This window comes from Canis lupus, chromosome 27 (assembly GCF_048164855.1).
Source record: "Canis lupus baileyi chromosome 27, mCanLup2.hap1, whole genome shotgun sequence".
Taxonomy (NCBI): Eukaryota; Metazoa; Chordata; class Mammalia; order Carnivora; family Canidae; genus Canis; species Canis lupus.
In genome coordinates, this window is record NC_132864.1 from 46476023 (window position 1) to 46493121 (window position 17099).

General features: G+C 41.4%; 1 long non-coding RNA gene across 1 annotated transcript; it reads left to right on the forward strand.

The window, feature by feature from the left end:
• Positions 1-11785: 11785 nt before the first annotated feature.
• LOC140619093 (uncharacterized) lies at positions 11786-16473 on the forward strand. The gene is made up of 5 exons (XR_012019009.1): positions 11786-11835; positions 12230-12328; positions 13398-13509; positions 16160-16264; positions 16365-16473. It is a non-coding gene; the product is annotated as an uncharacterized lncRNA (long non-coding RNA).
• Positions 16474-17099: the final 626 nt, after the last annotated feature.

A 17099-nucleotide genomic window follows, 5' to 3' on the forward strand; every position in this document is an offset into this window, starting at 1 on the left:
AAATGCTCCACATCACTTGCCATCAGGGAAACACAAATCAAAACCACAATGCGATACCACCTCACACCAGTGAGAATGGGGGAAATTAACAAGGCAGGAAACTACAAATCTTAGAGAGGATGTCGAGAAAGGGGAACCCTCCTGCACTATTGGTGGGAATGTGAACTGGTGCAGCCACTCTGGAAAACTGTGTGGAGGTTCCTCAAAGAGTGAAAATTAGATCTGCCCTACGACCCAGCAATTGCACTGCTGGGGATTGACCCCAAAGCTACAGGTGCAATGAAACGCCAGGACACCCACACCCTGATGTTTCTAGCAGCAATGTCCACAGTAGCCAAACTGTGGAAGGAGCCTCGGTGTGCATCGAAAGATGAATGGATAAAGAAGATGTGGTCTGTGTATACAATGGAATATAACTCAGCCATTAATTAGCCATTACCCACCATTTGCTTCAATATGGATGGAACTGGATGATATTATGCTGAGTGAAATGAGTCAATCGGAGAAGGACATACATATGGTCTCATTTGGGGAATATAAAAAATGGTGGACAGGAATAAAGGGGAATGGAGAAAAAATGAGTGGGAAATATCAGAAAGGGAGACAGAACATGAGAGACTGCTAAGTCTAGGAAATAAACTAGGAGTGGTAGAAAGGGAGGCGGGTGGGGGCTGGGGGTGACTGATTGACAGGCACTGAAGGGGGCACTTGATGGGATGAGCACTGGGTGTTATTCTATATGTTGGCAAATAGAACACCGATAACATACAAATTTATATGAAAAAAGAAAGTACAAGATCAACTCAGTGAGGTGGGTGGCATTGCTAAAATAAAGGGGAGGGAGAGGTGGAAAACATGCTCACCACTGGGAATTGAGGGCTTTAACAGGTGTAGAGGAAACGAGTCAGATTAGTCTGAGACAGTCGAGAAATCTAGAGGAAGCTTTGGCTATAGATTATGTGGCTCTAAATGAGAACCCCCCAGAGATTTCCAAAAGCTTGGCTAAGTAGGTTAGCTTAAGAGATGATAGGAGATGGGAAGTTTGAATTCACTGTGGTCCTCCACAGAGGAGTGCAGGGAGGCTGGAATTCCACCAGGAAAGCAGATATACAGCGAATGCAGGTGCTCCACAGATCTTTGGGGATCATAGTTTTCTACTATGATAGTTTTCTACTATGATAGTTTTCTACTTTCTAAGAGTGCAGAAACTTCACTTTGCGGCACAGACGTTGAGTCATTGGGTTAATGCTGTTTGGTTGTAAGATAGCCTTTAATCTACTCACATTGGCACGCCCGTCACGAATGCTGTGCTTGATTTCTGCGGGTTAAGTATCGAATGGATGGCGATGTTGCTAAAACTGTGTGTCACGTGGACGAAAAAGCAAAGGACATTGAACATGCGAAGAAAGTGTCGCAGCAAGTCACTAAGGTGAGGTCACAGTGTGGATGTTTGGGATGCATGTGGGTTTCCTCTATCTGACCTAAGAAAACGCGACAGGCCTGATCCTGCTCGCCAGTCTTCCCTGAATCTCAGGGCATCATGAGCTCGGTGCCCACACCTGTCAGGGAGACTGCACGGATGACTGAAGTGGGTTGTCAAACCTCTGCCCTGCAACTCGGTCCAGGCAGTTGCCGTGCCGAATGCAATCCCAGGGTTGCCAGAGGCTCCTACTTCTTTTTAGAGAAGTCAGGGAGCTTAATTTTTACAAGAAATCCTTAAATTTCAAATGTAAATAACTAATCAAAAACATGGAAAAAATACCACATAGGTCAAGAGGAACATGCCCCCTCTCCAGAATCGGCCAATGACTTTCAAAGGTTGCAGCCCTTAAAAGGAATCTATGGAGAATCATGATCATGACTTAGTTTAAGAGATCAGACTTTTCAAGTAAAAGCTTACAATGCAGGGGAAGTATCGTGGGATGTTGACATGGTCACCGCTCGCACAGTCAGTGCTGGTGACAACTGGCACAAGGGCAGCCCCTCCATGAGAGCGCTTTGACTGTGAAAGACTCAACAGCACTCTGTTCTCTGAACCCTCATAGCTCGTGGGTGGCCTCAACCACGGGTCCTCTTCCCTGTCTGTCTAGGTTTTATACAAGCAGAACTGGGAAGACACCAACGATGAGTACCTGCGTCCCCCTGATGCCCCTGAGCTTGTCCAGGCAGTTAAGAACACAGCCATGTGTGGGAAGGTGAGGGCTTCTGCTCTGTCATGAACTCTGTCCTCCTCCACCTAATTCAGAGGAATCCCTGGTGCTTGTGCGGACCTGGCGCGTGGTGGCCCAGCCTTTCTGCGAGTGTCCTTGAGCCATGTGGGCTGCAGGGGTTGTGGCTGGCAAGGGGGAACTGAGGGGAAAGCTCTTGAGTGGGAGGGAGGGTCCTGGTGGGAAGCTGAACACGTGGGGAGAAGGGAGATGTGCCGGAGACCTGGCTCTTAGAGACCGGGGCTACACTTCGAGTTATTTCTGACTATCGCTCTTACGAAATGTTTATTTCGTGACAAGGAACTATGCGAGGTGCCTCCTGCCTCCTTCCGCTTGCATTCATAGTTGTTGTGGGAAGCAGATAAGGCCCCAGAGAGGAGATGAAACAAAATCCGACACATCTACCCTCCTGAAAACATGATTTGTCAGGAGAAGCAGGACACGCTATTAATGAAGATGACTTGGACTGAGTGGAATGGGGGAGGCTATCTGGAGATTCCATTTGCCTTTGCTCTTACCCTGCCCTCGGTTCTTCTTGCTATTGATGGATGAATTCAAAGTTGTGTATTTCGTATAAGTGGGAGCTCCTATCTCATAACTTCTCACTCTTTTCTGATTTAGAAACTGTACACTGAGGACTGGGAAGCTGACAAAAGCTTGTTTTACGCGTACAACGATAGCCCAGAGCTGAGACGGGTGGCCCAGGCCCAGAAAGCCCTCAGTGATGTAAGTCAAGTGCAGTCAACATTGTTTGGGAGTGTGGAATCGGGACGCTTCCAGTTAGGTCTTCTGGCCAAATGTTCTTTGCAATTCCTCTTTCAAAAAGACTAAATGTCATAATAGCAGATGAATACATCTAGAATCGTTGTAATTTATGATGTGTACTTAGATGTATAATTTATATTAGATATAATTAAACCCAATCTTGTTTTTTATTAGTTGAAGAACCTGAGTCTAAGACCTAGGTCATTAGTGGGCAAAACCCAGATTAGAAACCTGATCTTGTGATCCCAAGACCGGTGTTCTTTCCACTGTAGCCTGTGCCCTCTGTTCCCTTGGCTGGAGTTGAAGTTCTTCAGTGACAGTAGAGTGGCACTTAAAAAAAAAAACCTGTTGGGATCGTAGCCATTTCCCGAAATATATTAAGTGAAAAATGTTATTGAAGGAGTTTGATTTGCTTCCTAATTTTAAAGTGTGAATTGTGATGTGTCCCCCTTTGTCTACATGAACTGACACACTTGTCCAAACATGGCTTGTGTAGTTACCCCACAAAAGCTCTTGCCGTAAGGTATACACAGAGGATATTTCAAAGACATGGAGGATATTTCAAAGTTAGTAAAAAGAAAAATCAGCTGTCTCCACTGACCAGAATTTTAGTGTCTTTTATCTTGAAAACAGTTTTAGAGGGACTTAAAAGGCCTAAGAGACTCCTTAGGTTGAAAGCTATATCCGCAGCAGAGAACTCCACTTGATTCTAGCACTTCCCCTTGTTTTGAGGAGCTTTATTTCTTGACCTCTGGATTTGCTAGAGGCTATATTGAAAATCCAAAGGCTACTGTTCTAGTCTTCAGGAGAGCACTCTTGTATAAAACAACAAGTTGTTTTTGATTCAGTTGTCAATCAGACCCCTAGAACTTCTTACATTCACTATGGACTTAACAAGTCAGTTGGCGTCTTGAAAATTACTGGGATTTATTTCCAGTGGGTCTTAGGATCCTATCTTGCCTTCTACTGGAATTATGCAGACTCATTTGATGGTGTCTCCGACTTTTGAGGTCTTGATCTTTTATTGCCTCTCACTCGATGTCATTTGCAAATTTAGGGGATATATTTTTATCTGTTTTCATATAATTCGTTAAAATATAGCATAGATTATGCTCCAGTCTTTCCATAGAGTAACATAGGAACTAGAGAAGCCATAACAAAAACTTAAGGCTCTCTAGTACACGGTACCAATTTTAATGTGTAGGGACTTCTTGCTTCTAAGTTCATTTTCTGGTTCTGTATCTTATGAATATATAATATTGTGTAACCTTCTGTATCTATGAATATGTATTACTGTGTGACCTTTATCAAGTGATCAGTAGTTACTTGTTGAAAGTCTATGCATGGACAGCTGGCAGGATAGAAAAGAAGTTTTCATCCTTTCCCTTGAGATTTTATAATCAGGCTGGTAAGATGAAATTGTTATACATGAAACAATAAGAAAACAGTTTTCAAAAATCTTAGGGAGCAAATTCTACAGTCTAATACTTGCTGAAAAGACACATGCAAGTAATTAGAGAAGGCCTCGTGGAAGTGGTAATCCCAAGGGAAAGGGCAATTATGACCAGAAAAGGCATTCCACGTAGAGAGTACACTTGAAACGAGGGACAGAGGTGGAATGAGTCTGGTGAGGAGAAAGAAACTGAATGCTGTGGACACCTCATTAGGAGGGTGCTTTTAAGGAAGTGGTGGCAGGACCTTGAAAATCAGACCAAATAGCTTTGACATGATATGGTAGTCCTTAAGAGATACCCTGTGATTTTTTGGGGGACAAACAGTATGGTAAAAGTAGGATATGGAAAAACTTTGATGGACAATATAGTGGATTGGGACTAGGAATAATTGTGATACATTGAAGAAGACTATTTTAATAATATCATGGAATGAAAGGGAGCACAACGGAGAGGAAGAAAGGAATCTGAGGGCAATAGGTATTTTAAAAGTGTTAAGGACATTGGATATTGGAGATGAGAGAGTGAAAGGAGCCATCAAGGAGCTTACAACAGAGACTGGTAGTCTGGGTGTATAGGGGTACAACTGTACTAGTGAACGGAGGAATGGAGTTGAGATGCCTCATCCATAAGATGCCTTGATCTGGATCTTCCATTAGAAACTTTGTCCTATTGCACAGGCATAAGAACAGGACAAAAGATTAATATTGGAGAGTCATCGGAATAAAAGTGATAGCTGAGGACATGAAAATATATGAAGGGGGGGTGGAGTAGTGTATGGCCAAGGGCAGAGTTTTGGAGGATACCCCTACTTAGGACATCTGGAAAGCAGCCGGCAGAGTAATGAGAGAACAAATGGTCAGAGAAGTTGAAGGAGAACCAGGAAATGCCGTGTCACGTGAGCTCAGGAAGAGTGTCCAAGAAGGTACTTAATTTCCCGTCTCCCTTTACCCATAAGATGGACAGATGAAGGGAAACCTCCATGCCACTTTGGTGCTAGGGACTTCAAACAGGTACAGTTGACCACATGTCTTGAGATACCTCAACAGAATACATAATGGAGACTGCATAATGAAGTAAAATCTTCCCATCCTTCCTCAGAAAAACGTGGCACTTAAGATACGGGTTGTAACTTTATTGCAGACTAACTGCACCAAGCATCAGGTTCCCAGCCTGCCTATTAATACTGTTGTCCACACCATGAGCTCCTACAGTTCTTGGGCACAGAGGCTCCCCCCGCCCCCCCCCCCGCGGGCTGTTGTTCACAGAACATTCCGCTGCCTAGGCACGGAGATCTCAACTGAGGGCTTGGGTTTGGAGGCTTTCTGTCCCCCTCACCTGTGCCTTCTTCCAGTTTCTCTGAAACCCACTTACTAGGTTTCTCTTGTTATCTGAGCCGAAACAAATATTTGGCAAATACCAAGAGAGACTTTAAGTGGATCCAGAGTACAGAATTCTAACAAGACAGAATTCTGAAGAAAGTTCCTGAGAAATGAGGACTTCTAGATCCGGTTTCTCTGGAGCTTCCTGACAGGATGCCCTACTTAGTAAGCATTCATTCTGATAGGACTTTGCTCACTCTGAGGACTCGGCCAGCCATGGAAAATACCAATCGCCCTATGCCTAAAATAAAGCCTTCGCTCCTTAAAGACTGAGTAGAGGAACTAATATAACTGCATCTTAAAACTGGTCTTTTGTATCTCCATTGACCCTTGGATATTCGTAAAAGCTTTTGTTTTAGGCAGTAGGTAGACGTTGTTAGGATGGGACATAGTTAGACTTGGTTAAAGCATGAAGATGACTGGGACCTTGGAACTATCCAGCTTCTTTTTTTAAAAGGTTTTTATTTATTCATGAGAAACAGAGAGGCAGAGACCCAGGCAGAGGGAGAAGCAGGCTCCCCACAGGAGGACTGATGCGGGACTCGATCCCGGGTCCCCAGGGTCACACCCTGAGCCAGACACATGCTCAACCACTGAGCCCCCCAGGTGCCCCAGGAACTATCCAGCCTCTGTATGTTGTAAATAAGAATACTGCCACCTGGAAGGAGAAGTAATTTGTGTAAGTCTCACAAGTGAGTAGTAGCAGAGTTGGCACAGTAAGTCTCCTAATGAGATTTCCCTCCATGGCGTCAGTATATAAAACATAGATTCAGAAATCCATCATTGAACCTTTGCTCTGGTCAGGGTCTGCCCAAGCCACGAGGGCTCCCAAATGAGAGGTTACGTTTGCTGTCATCAGATCTGACAGTCCAAGGAGGGGCAGATAGGTAAACAACCAGTCATGGCATCATCCGACAGTTCCTTCCAAGGAGCTAACGGTCACATTGAGTGAGACCCCAGGAGAAGGTCTTCAGGTCAGGGAGGGCTCAGGAGGGGATCTTGTGCTGACCCAGGGCCATGGAGAATGAGCAGCAGCCTGTAGGCAGATGGGGAGAGTCTGGAGCTGGGGCATGTTGAAGAAAGGGAACAGCAGGTACAAGGTCCACAGGCGTAAGAGGGCTTCATGTATCTGGGGATTGACAAATCGTCCTGCTTTTTTGGAGGCAGGGTTCAAGGTTGACGGAAGGAAAGCCCTGAGTAGTCAGTAGTGAAGGAAAAAGAGGGCAAGGGTGAAGGGGCTGCTGCATGCTTAATGGACATGATACTTTAACAACAGAGAGGCCTTTAGTAAGTTAAAGGAAAGGAGCTAATGAAGAGCGAGCGGTTGAAGCTGTCGAAAAAGAAGGGGTGACTGTGGACATGGCACAGGGGGCTGCTAGTGGGAATAGCAGTACGAAGGGAGAGCCAGATATTCTTAGGTTGAAAAAGTGACCCTTTCCTTTATGACTTCTGGCCCTCAGCTGCACCTGCAGGTTTACAAGTACATTGGAGTCCAGGTTCCTCTTCATGGGGACAAGACCTGTGTAGAGTTCCTGCTGACAAAGAAATCTCTCCATCTTTCTTTTTTTGAGAAATACTGTTTTGATTAAATTCCATTATGCTTGCCTCAATTTTCATATCAACAATATGTTTTCAAAGTGAGTACAGGTTAAAGGGGCCCTTGTTAAAGTACTATTTGCCTGGAGAACCCAACCAGTACATTTTATGAAACTGATTTGTTTCTTCCCAGAGTTTCTTCACTGTAAAAGTGCTCTTTTTTTTTTTCCTCTGAAGTTTTCTGCCCCTGGTCTTTGAGAGCTCTTTAGAGGCTGGTTTTCAGCCTCTTGTAAGTGCTCCAAATCTCTGTTGAGTTGCTAATTGTTTTGATGATGGCACTACCATCTCTCATTGTAACCAGACCCATGTGTAAGCCAAGAGGAGCACGGCTGTGCGTGAGCTCTTGAAGCGGCCCCTGTCCTCCCATGTGAACCCTTTCATAGTCTGTGCTCATGGCAATTCTCCAGTGTGTGTAATGTCTTACAGAGGAAATACCAGGAAGACTTTGAGAATATGAAAGACCAGATCTACTTCACGTAGACCGAAACACCAGAGTACAAAGTGAATAAACAAGCTGGAGTGGCAGCTAGCAAGGTATGAAGAAATGCTCTTATTTGTCATGATGGTCTTATTGTGGGTGAGTTTCTTAGAAATTTTGCTTTTGTATGTAATGAAAAAAAAGAGGGTTCTTGGGGCTCAACAAAAAGTGCAATTTGGGGTTATCATAAGGCTACCAAATTTTTGAAAAATTTTCCTATGTCTGACCTTTAACAATAGTCAGGTATCATCTTCAGTATTTGTTAAAGGACCTTTTGATACCTGCAATTAGAAAGGTTGTGCTCTCAGACAGAAGGACCCCTCAAGAAAGGACAGCTGTCAACCTTCTCTGAATATGGAAACTCCCACACAATCTATTACCATGATTTTTCTTATTTTCCTTCAGCAATTGCTGAACATCTAGACACAGACAAGATACACAAATCCATGGATATGCTCCTATACTCTGTAGAGTAGACTTTGGTAAGAAGAATCCTGGACGTTCTAAAGCACTAGAAATAAACTTCAAAGCCAATCAGACGTGGTTGAAACCCTAGCCTTGGCCCTGCTGAGGGTGTGAAAGCAAGGATATCACACCACCAGGAAGCCATTTAGTATCCAGGTGCAAAATAGTGATGTTTTAGATCAGGAGGGGAGCAGGGCTGATGGATGAAATGGACTTTGAGAATAGAGCTGACCTGGTTTGCTATTGGGTTGGATGTGGGATATGAGAAGAATGGGTCTAAGCAACTGGAGGATGGGATTTCTCTTTATTAAGAGAGAAGAGTGTGGAAGGAGGGCATAATTATTTTTGGAGGGAAAACGTGAGCTAAGCTTCCAACATGTAGGATTTGAAATGCGTTTTAGACATCGAAGTGGAAATGTTAAGTGGGCAGTTGATTGTACAAGTCTGAAGTTTCAGGGGAGATATATGGGAGGGTTGTATAAATTTGGGAGTCATCAGTATATGGAGAGTATTTAATGTCCGAAGACTGGAGGCCATCAAGGGAGCAAGCATAGACAGAAAACTCTAAGGACTGAACTCTGGAGTATCTCCATGTGAACACATCAGCGAGATGAGGTAGGAGTAGAGTGAGGAGAGAGTGAGAAGTGAGTGAAGGGAGAAAGGAGCGATCCGCTATTTAAAATGTTTCTGAATTGAAATTACCAACGTACAGTCACTTCTGCACGCATGTGAACTGCACACATGCTCACACACAGTCAATGAGGCATCAGAGGATAGATTTTGATGATGCTTCTGGCTTGCTTTCTTGAAAAAATGTGTTGGCAGTTAGGTCACTGGTGGCTAAGTTAAATGAGAGTTGTGGAGTAGCAAGTGTCTGAGACATGATACACTGCCATTATTTGTGTATGTCTTTTTCTCTTTGAGGGCAAGGACCAGGTGTTATTCTTTCATGTATTTGTCCCAAGGCCAGCATGTAATGAATACCCTATGGATGTTTTTGAGTGAATAAATGAATGGGAAGAAAAGTTATCCTGGAGATTTATGCAGTTTCTTTGCTGCTGTTATGAGTTACTATGAGTATTTTGTTTATAAAATGTCAAGCTGCCACTTTTCTAGAGAGAAAATTGATTTGTAGAACTATGTCATAATATCCATAATAGAGACAAGAACAAAAGTAACCCAGTTACTTTATCATTTCACTCCTACAGGTAAAATACAAAGAAGACTCTGAAAAGAATAAAGGAAAGCCTGATTATAATGTACTTCCTGCCTCAGAGAACCCACTGCTCAAGCAGCTGAAGGCGGCAGGAAATGCCCTGAGTGATGTAATAAGTACGTTCTTGTCAGAAAGTGTTTTTTTTAACTTTAGCTGCTAGAGAGATGAACTATCTCTCTTTCTATAATGACTAAATGCATACATAATTTTGCAAATAATTTAGGATTCTAGTGTAGCAGTTTCCCTGGAACTATATAACCACAGGAAGACAGGAATGCCCCCTGAGTATGATGTGTGTTAGTTTGGGAGGGGGGGTGCCTGTGGATTTAGCTCAAGGGGCAGAGAAAACCTCATTTGCTTATAGGTTCTAGTGCTTGTGCTTCTTTGGGATCCTGACACAGAAAGAGGCTTTGCAAGGGGCAGAGAGTGAGAGGTGAAGTTGTGTGTGCACCCTGCCCTTGTGTTCTTCAAGCAGGGCAAAGACAAATGTCCTGGGTTCCACAGGTTCTTCCCCTCACCTCTGTCATTCTCTGTGCAAATCTTGGCCCTAGAAACCATCATTTGCAGAAAGCACGACTTAAAAGATGGCTCCCCCAAAAGACAAACAAGCAACAACAACAAAAAATAAAAGGTGGCTCCCTAAGTCTTCACAGGAGTTTCTACTTGTAGAATTAAGAGTCTGACCAATCCATAAGATTTAAAATAAAACAGATCGGATAAGTGAGAGATGCATTAAGAGACTAACAGCCCAAGACCACTTTGACTATATAAATAAGAGGGAACATGTGATCAATTAAGTTATTCCCACAGTATTAAGCTTTCCCAATATTTGAGGATTATACATGGTGTTCCCCCTGTGGGTTAGTTATCTTTTCTTTGTCCCTCAAATTAAGTCAGCACCATAGAAATGTGTACCTGTGATTGAGGAATGAGGCGAGTGGAGTTGGAGTGGCAGGTGAGAGAGCGTGAGTGGATCTGGCCAAATAGCCCTGTTGGGAAATCAATGCAAAGCATGTTTTCTGTTTCCTAAATAAAGGTCATCTTTATCAAACATAGCAAAGCTCAGGTTCAAACCTACTTTGTTGATAAAGAGAACAATATAAATTTTTAAAAACCAAAAAGCACCATGTACAACCTCAAAACCTAACATGAGAAAGGGACAAGACTCTCACTTTATCAGTTGTGCATTTAAAATCCAGTGGTTGTTTATTGTCAGTATTAGAGCTAAATTTGGGTCATAGCTGAGAGGAAGAGTGAGTAGCTTTATCATCTGAGTTCCTGTATATACCTATATACAGGATATACTATCTGTTTGTGTAAGGAGGTTTTTTCCTTGGTGGAAGGAGGAAGAGAGAGTGTATTTCTCAACTTATACTAAACATTTTTGTGAAGGTTTGTTTCAAAAAGAATTCACTGTTGCTCAGAAGATTCCTGTCTGTTGCACCATCAGTGAAAGACGAGTCTGAGTTGAGGGAGAGCGGATGTAGCAGTCCTGAAGTACACACAAATCTCCACAACTAAGGGCTTGGTCTGAGGTAGAGTACTGGTTTCTTGGCTTTTTTTTGGTGAATGTTAAAAACCTAAACTTTACAGTAATTGCTAATAGAAGAAACTTTTCATTCACTACACCCCAATATTGATTGTCAGTTTTTAAGACCGTTGACAGGATATATCTTTTTATCTTCTCCTTCTTGTTTATTGTTGTTGAGAAATACAAGCACTATAATCAGTGTGGGAGTGACAAGAATCTACTTTGATTTTTTTCTTCGACAGGAACCATACAAGGAAAACTATGAAAAGACCGAGGCAAAGAGCATAAATTACTGTGAAACCCCCAAATTCCAACTTGATACAGTTCTGCACAACTTCACTAGTGATGTAAGCAATTCTGTGGTTACTTCTTCTGTTAAGAAAAGATCCATTATTCTCCCCCAATAAATACATGAAATATGTTTTGTCTTTCAGACCAAATACAAAGATTCCTACTTAAAGAATATTTTGGGACACTATGTGGGCAGCTTTGAGGATCCATATCATACACACTGCATGAAAGTTGCAGCTCAAAACAGCGATGTAAGTTCTAAGACAGTTGTTTAGCTTTCCACTTAACACATCTTTAGGGCATGGATAAAATGGTTGCATCCTCGTGTCTGATTTTTCTTCCTCGTAGAACAACTACAAAGCAGAATTCGAAGAAGACCGAGGCAAAGGCTTCTTCCTCCAGAGTATAACTCAAAAAAATGAAACAATCGAGAAGCTGGATCCATGTAAAGATGTGAGTCTGTAGTATGACCTTCAAACATCCTGGCCTCCAGAGCATCTAGCGGTTCAAGAGAAATTTAAAATTTTAACACTTTTCAAATATATGCAAGCAAGGAAATTATAAGAAACAAAATCTATCTTGTAGGTGATGAACCGTTTTCCCTAGCTGTCATCCATACTTTTCAAGAGCTAATTCTAGTTCATTTCCCCAAAGAGGAGTTATCAGAAATCTGAAGAATGAGAAAGTTTCTTGTACAGCTGCGAAAGCATCTCTAAAACACTGCAGTCTAATTAGAAAGGAGCCTTGTGTTTTATTAACTACAAGTTTCTTTTCTTTTGGGGAATGGGTTCTCCTTGCTTGGACTATAGGATTTGATTGCTAAGACTATTCCTTTTTTCCTCCACAGCACACCTACAAAGTCCATCCAGATAAAACAAACTTCACTCAAGTCACCGACTCTCCTGTGCTGGTGCAAGCCCAAGTCAATTCCAAGCAACTGAGTGATGTAAGTTCCTTTAAATAGGCAGGAAATCCAATTTTGAGGGATAACCTATCATAACTCTGTATATAAAATCCAGTGACTTGTCACATTTACCAAAAAAAAAAAAAAGGCTAAGTGAGTGTATCAAATTTAACTTGTCTATATTTGTAATCACCTAAAAGATCTCCTTATTTAGTTGCCTTGCATCTTCTGGGATGTATAGCAAGGATAGCAGAATGGTTCTCTAAGGGGGCCTAATATAGCTTACCATGCTGGAAGGAACATGAGGTCTTTAGCCAGGCAAATCTGGGTGAAATTCCAGCTCTGTCGTTTATAACCCGGCACCCTAGGCAAATTGTTTAACCTCGTTATGCCTCGTGTTAGTTACCCTTTTGTAATTTGCAGTTGTTTTGAAGAGTAAACGAAAGGAGATCTGAGCATAGTAAATACCCTGGCCCGGAGTTGATGTTTAATACACGGGATGTCTCTGTCTCCAATAAGTTTCGGAAAATGGAGCTTTGGAGATACTTTTATCACATGACTTTAAGTATGAACTTCCAAACTTGTGCTGAAGTAAGCAAAGCAATAAAAGTAACCTCAGTCAATTGATGGCCAGAAATAAAGTCTTCAGATAAAGAGTATTAACAAAGCATAATGTATGTGAGGGGACGTAACCAGGTTTGTTAGAACGTGTTTCTCCGGAAAGTGAGCGTTGACAATGGAAAGAGAGAAAGGGCTGTGAGTCTCAAGAATCTGCTGATTCTGGGGGCCGGTTGTGATGTGCCTGGAGAGGGAGCATATATGAAAGAGCCACCTCCTTCCAGGATAGTCCTACCACGGTGACAGACGTGCTTTCATGCAGGTTGTCAGTCGTGCAGGGTGGACTACCCTAGCTCTGGACTTCTGTATTGATCTCAACAGCATTGTCAGTTGTTAATTAACATAATGTATTTTACGTTTTATTCTATGAAATGTACCACCCGAGATTTTGTATTTTGGGACAATTCTTCTTTCGAGCTAATGGTCTCCTTTTTTGTCTGTCTCTCCATCTGTCTTTGTCTCTTTCACTCTCTATCTCTGCTGAACTACAAAGGAAAGCATGAAAGTGAAAAGTTCAAGTGCCACATACCTCCAGATACTCCTGCCCTCCTCCAGCACAAAGTCAATGCTTATAACCTGAGTGATGGAAGCTCCTATATACTATGGTATGGGATATCCTGACAACCTGTGCTTTTATTTCTGGGTTGTTTCACTGCATAAACACTTCAGTGTTAAAAATGGGAAGAACAGGGATCCCTGGGTGGCTCAGCAGTGTAGCGCCTGCCTTTGGCCCAGGGCATGATCCTGAGTCCTGGGATCGAGTCCCACATCAGGCTCCTGCATGAAGCCTGCTTCTCCCTCTGCCTGTGTCTCTGCCCCTCTCCCTCTCTCCTTCTCTCTCTCTCTCTCTCTCTCTCTCTCTCTCTCAATAATAGATAAAATCTTAAATAAAGATGGGAAGAACATTTAGCATCTGCACCATGCCCTTATGCCTCTACCCATGTATCTTTCAATTCACCTTATAAATGTGTGTAGCAATGTTGTAGGTAGCTTCATACAATTAGACAATCTCGATATGTTTTAACCAACCTCCAAAATGCCACCACTCATGTAGGTTTGACTGCAAATCATAATGTGATATATTTTAGCCATATATTCATTTATGTCATACAATGATTAATTTTCACCCAGGACCTGTTTCTTCAGATACAGTTTCATTTTATTTACTACTCAGACGTATAATATCCCTTATTTCACATAAACGGTGCTTATTTCTACATGTAAGAGAGCTTGCATAAAAGGCATAAGGCTAGGTAGGTATCCATTGCTACCTTTCATTTTCAAAACTTAATTTTATAGAAAGTGCAAATACCCCTTTGAAGGGGAGATCTCATTTCTTCAACAATTCTATAAATAAGTCCTTAGATTATCTAGCATCAATGAGTATTGTAATGATTCAGGAAATAACCTTTCAAAGGACCTTGAGATCAAATGAAAGTGATATCTTTAGATCATAAAAAGTAAATTAACTGTAGAATATTTGGTGCCACTCTGTGAAAGGCTCAGTAACAGGAGTTAGGTATTAGTATGGTAACTAGGATTAGGTTAATTTAATGAAAGATTCTAATGAGGAGGAGAGCACCTTGATCTTGGAAAATTAGAAGCTTCAGTTTGAAGAAAAATAACTAAAATATGCATGATTTTCTTTTTTTATGCATGATTTTCTATAGTGAAAATGGTTCATTTGTTTCATATTAAGACAGAGTATTGAGATACTCATTAGTCTTAACAGTATGATAATATGCATATCACCTTTGCCAATTCCTTTGTTAAAATTTTCCGGTTAGGATGTCTATAAGCAAGACTGGTAGAAGAGCAAAGCAAAGAAGTTAGACATGAAAGTGGACGCCATCCCCCTGCTGGCAGCCAAAGCCAACAGCAGGATCGCCAGGGATGGGAGTATGGCCTGGGCACCCTGGGAAGGGGCTGCCAGTAAAGCTGCCTGATGGGTGGGATCTGGCACGTGTGATGTTATCACAGGTGATGTACAAGAAAGACTATGATAAAAGCAAAGGAAAGATGATTGGAGCCCTGAGCATTAATGATGATCCCAAGAACCAGAGTGACGTGAGTGTCTTTGTAAAATCATGCTTACTTTCAGATATGGCTACATTTACTGTTTACTATAACTTTGGATGAGATGTTTAGCCTATATGAAACCTCCAATTCAGGATGACAAGTCACACACAAAAGCCCAGGAGTAAAAAATGATTAAGTTCCTTATTCTTATAACAACTCTGTACTTCGAGACATCAGTGTATATTGTAAATGTTTCCTTAATTTCTTTAATGCCCTCTGTTTTATTAGGGGGAAAATATACTAGCAATAGCCTTTTCTTTATCATTTCCTAGAAATAGATTTAATATCTCAGTATGTCATAAACACATATTCATTCCATGTAATGATCTGACTTCAGGTACTTTGCAAAAATATATATAGAAAAATAAAAGGCAAAAACTGAGAAAATCAGGCTAAAGACAATAAAGTAGGAAAACTAGATGATGAAGCATAACCTCAAGAACAAAGTATTTTAAGAATTGTATAAAACACTGATCTCATTTCAAAGACTAAAATATTAAAAATTCCTTATAAAAATTGCTTCTCTAACTCATGGCATTAAATAAATATTCCCTATCCTGTATCATTTATAAGTATGCTTGTCTGTCCTGCGTATATTTTTGGATTTCTGCACGGTAAAATTAAGGAGAATGTGTAAGAATACATGATACCTATAATAAAATGGAAAAAAAACTATTTTTGCATATTACTATAAAGAAAAATATTAGAACTCAAGGAGAAAATCCAGCTTCCAAAGTTATTGTAAATAAAATGCGTTTCCATCAAGTAATGAGCTGAAGACTTTTCTGGGACTGTGCCTAAGTATTTAAGGTCCACGTTATACCTTTTACCTAATTTTGTACTATTTAAAAAATTCATTTTCCTTCAAATGCATTCAAGTGGATAGAATTACATTAAGACAAAAAAGTTGCTCAAGCAGCATTGTTATGTCATGGAATATCCTGGCTCAGCAATGTTAGGATAAATAACACAAGCGCATATATGGTTGTTAGCAGACTAGATTATCTAAGATGTGAGCCTCTACCATAGGAATACTGCCTTTTTCGCCATATGGAAAATAAATTCTGAAAAAGTACAAAATTTTTCTTTGTGGTTAAGTATAGCAATGATGGGAATGGCTTCTACACCATGACATAGATTTTTCTTCTCTGTTTAATTTTCTTCTTCCTTTGACAGAGAGATTATAGAGGGGAAAGCTATGAGAAGACAAAAGCAAAGAGCAGGAACTACTGTGAGACCCCTAAATACCAACTTGACACTCTGCTGAAGAACTTCAGCGAGGTTAGAAAGGCCATGGTTGCTCCTGGGGTTTGAGGGCTTTTCTACGATGTGACAAATAACGTACCTAATTGGCATATTTGTCAATATGCTTCTCTTTCAGACTAAATACAAACATTCCTATGTACAGAACGTCTTGGGCCATTACGTGGGCAGCTTCAAGGACCCATATCAAATACACTGCATGAAAGTCTCCACTCCCAACAGTGACAGTAAGTTGAAGACCATTGTTCCTGTCTCTCGATGACATTCTTTGGGGGTAATAACAGTCATGATCTATTTTAGTTCTTTCTCATTATAGAAAAATTACAAAGCCAGGTATGAAGAAAATAAGGGAAATGCTTTTTCCCTCAGAAAATCACACAAGAATATGAAGCAATCACGAAGCTAGACCAGTGTAAAGACAGAAGTCAGCTGCCCAGAGTTCTCCAAATGGGGTTTGGGATTCCTGTGCCATCTAGTGGTGAACTCAGCAGGAGTTTACATGCTAATGCCTAGTGGTTAGCAGATGTTAAATTTTAAATTTGGGGTGGAACTGGGGAGCACAAAAATTATTGTGAAGAAACCGATCTGTTACAGAATAGTTTGTGGTCTTAATAAAGCTTTACTTTCAGTAGTTTATGTACACGTGGCTTAGTGGAGGGAAAGGTAAGATAGATTTGTGAGAGAGGGGTGTTCATTCATTTCACAAATTTACACGAGGAGCTAGCTTATGTCAGGCACTGTCCTTGATGCTGAGAAAGAAAAGGGAACAAGGTGGGCTGCCTCTGGGGGAGCATGCATTTGAGAGGGATAAATAGATAACAAAAAACGTATAAAGAAGGACGGTACTAGACAA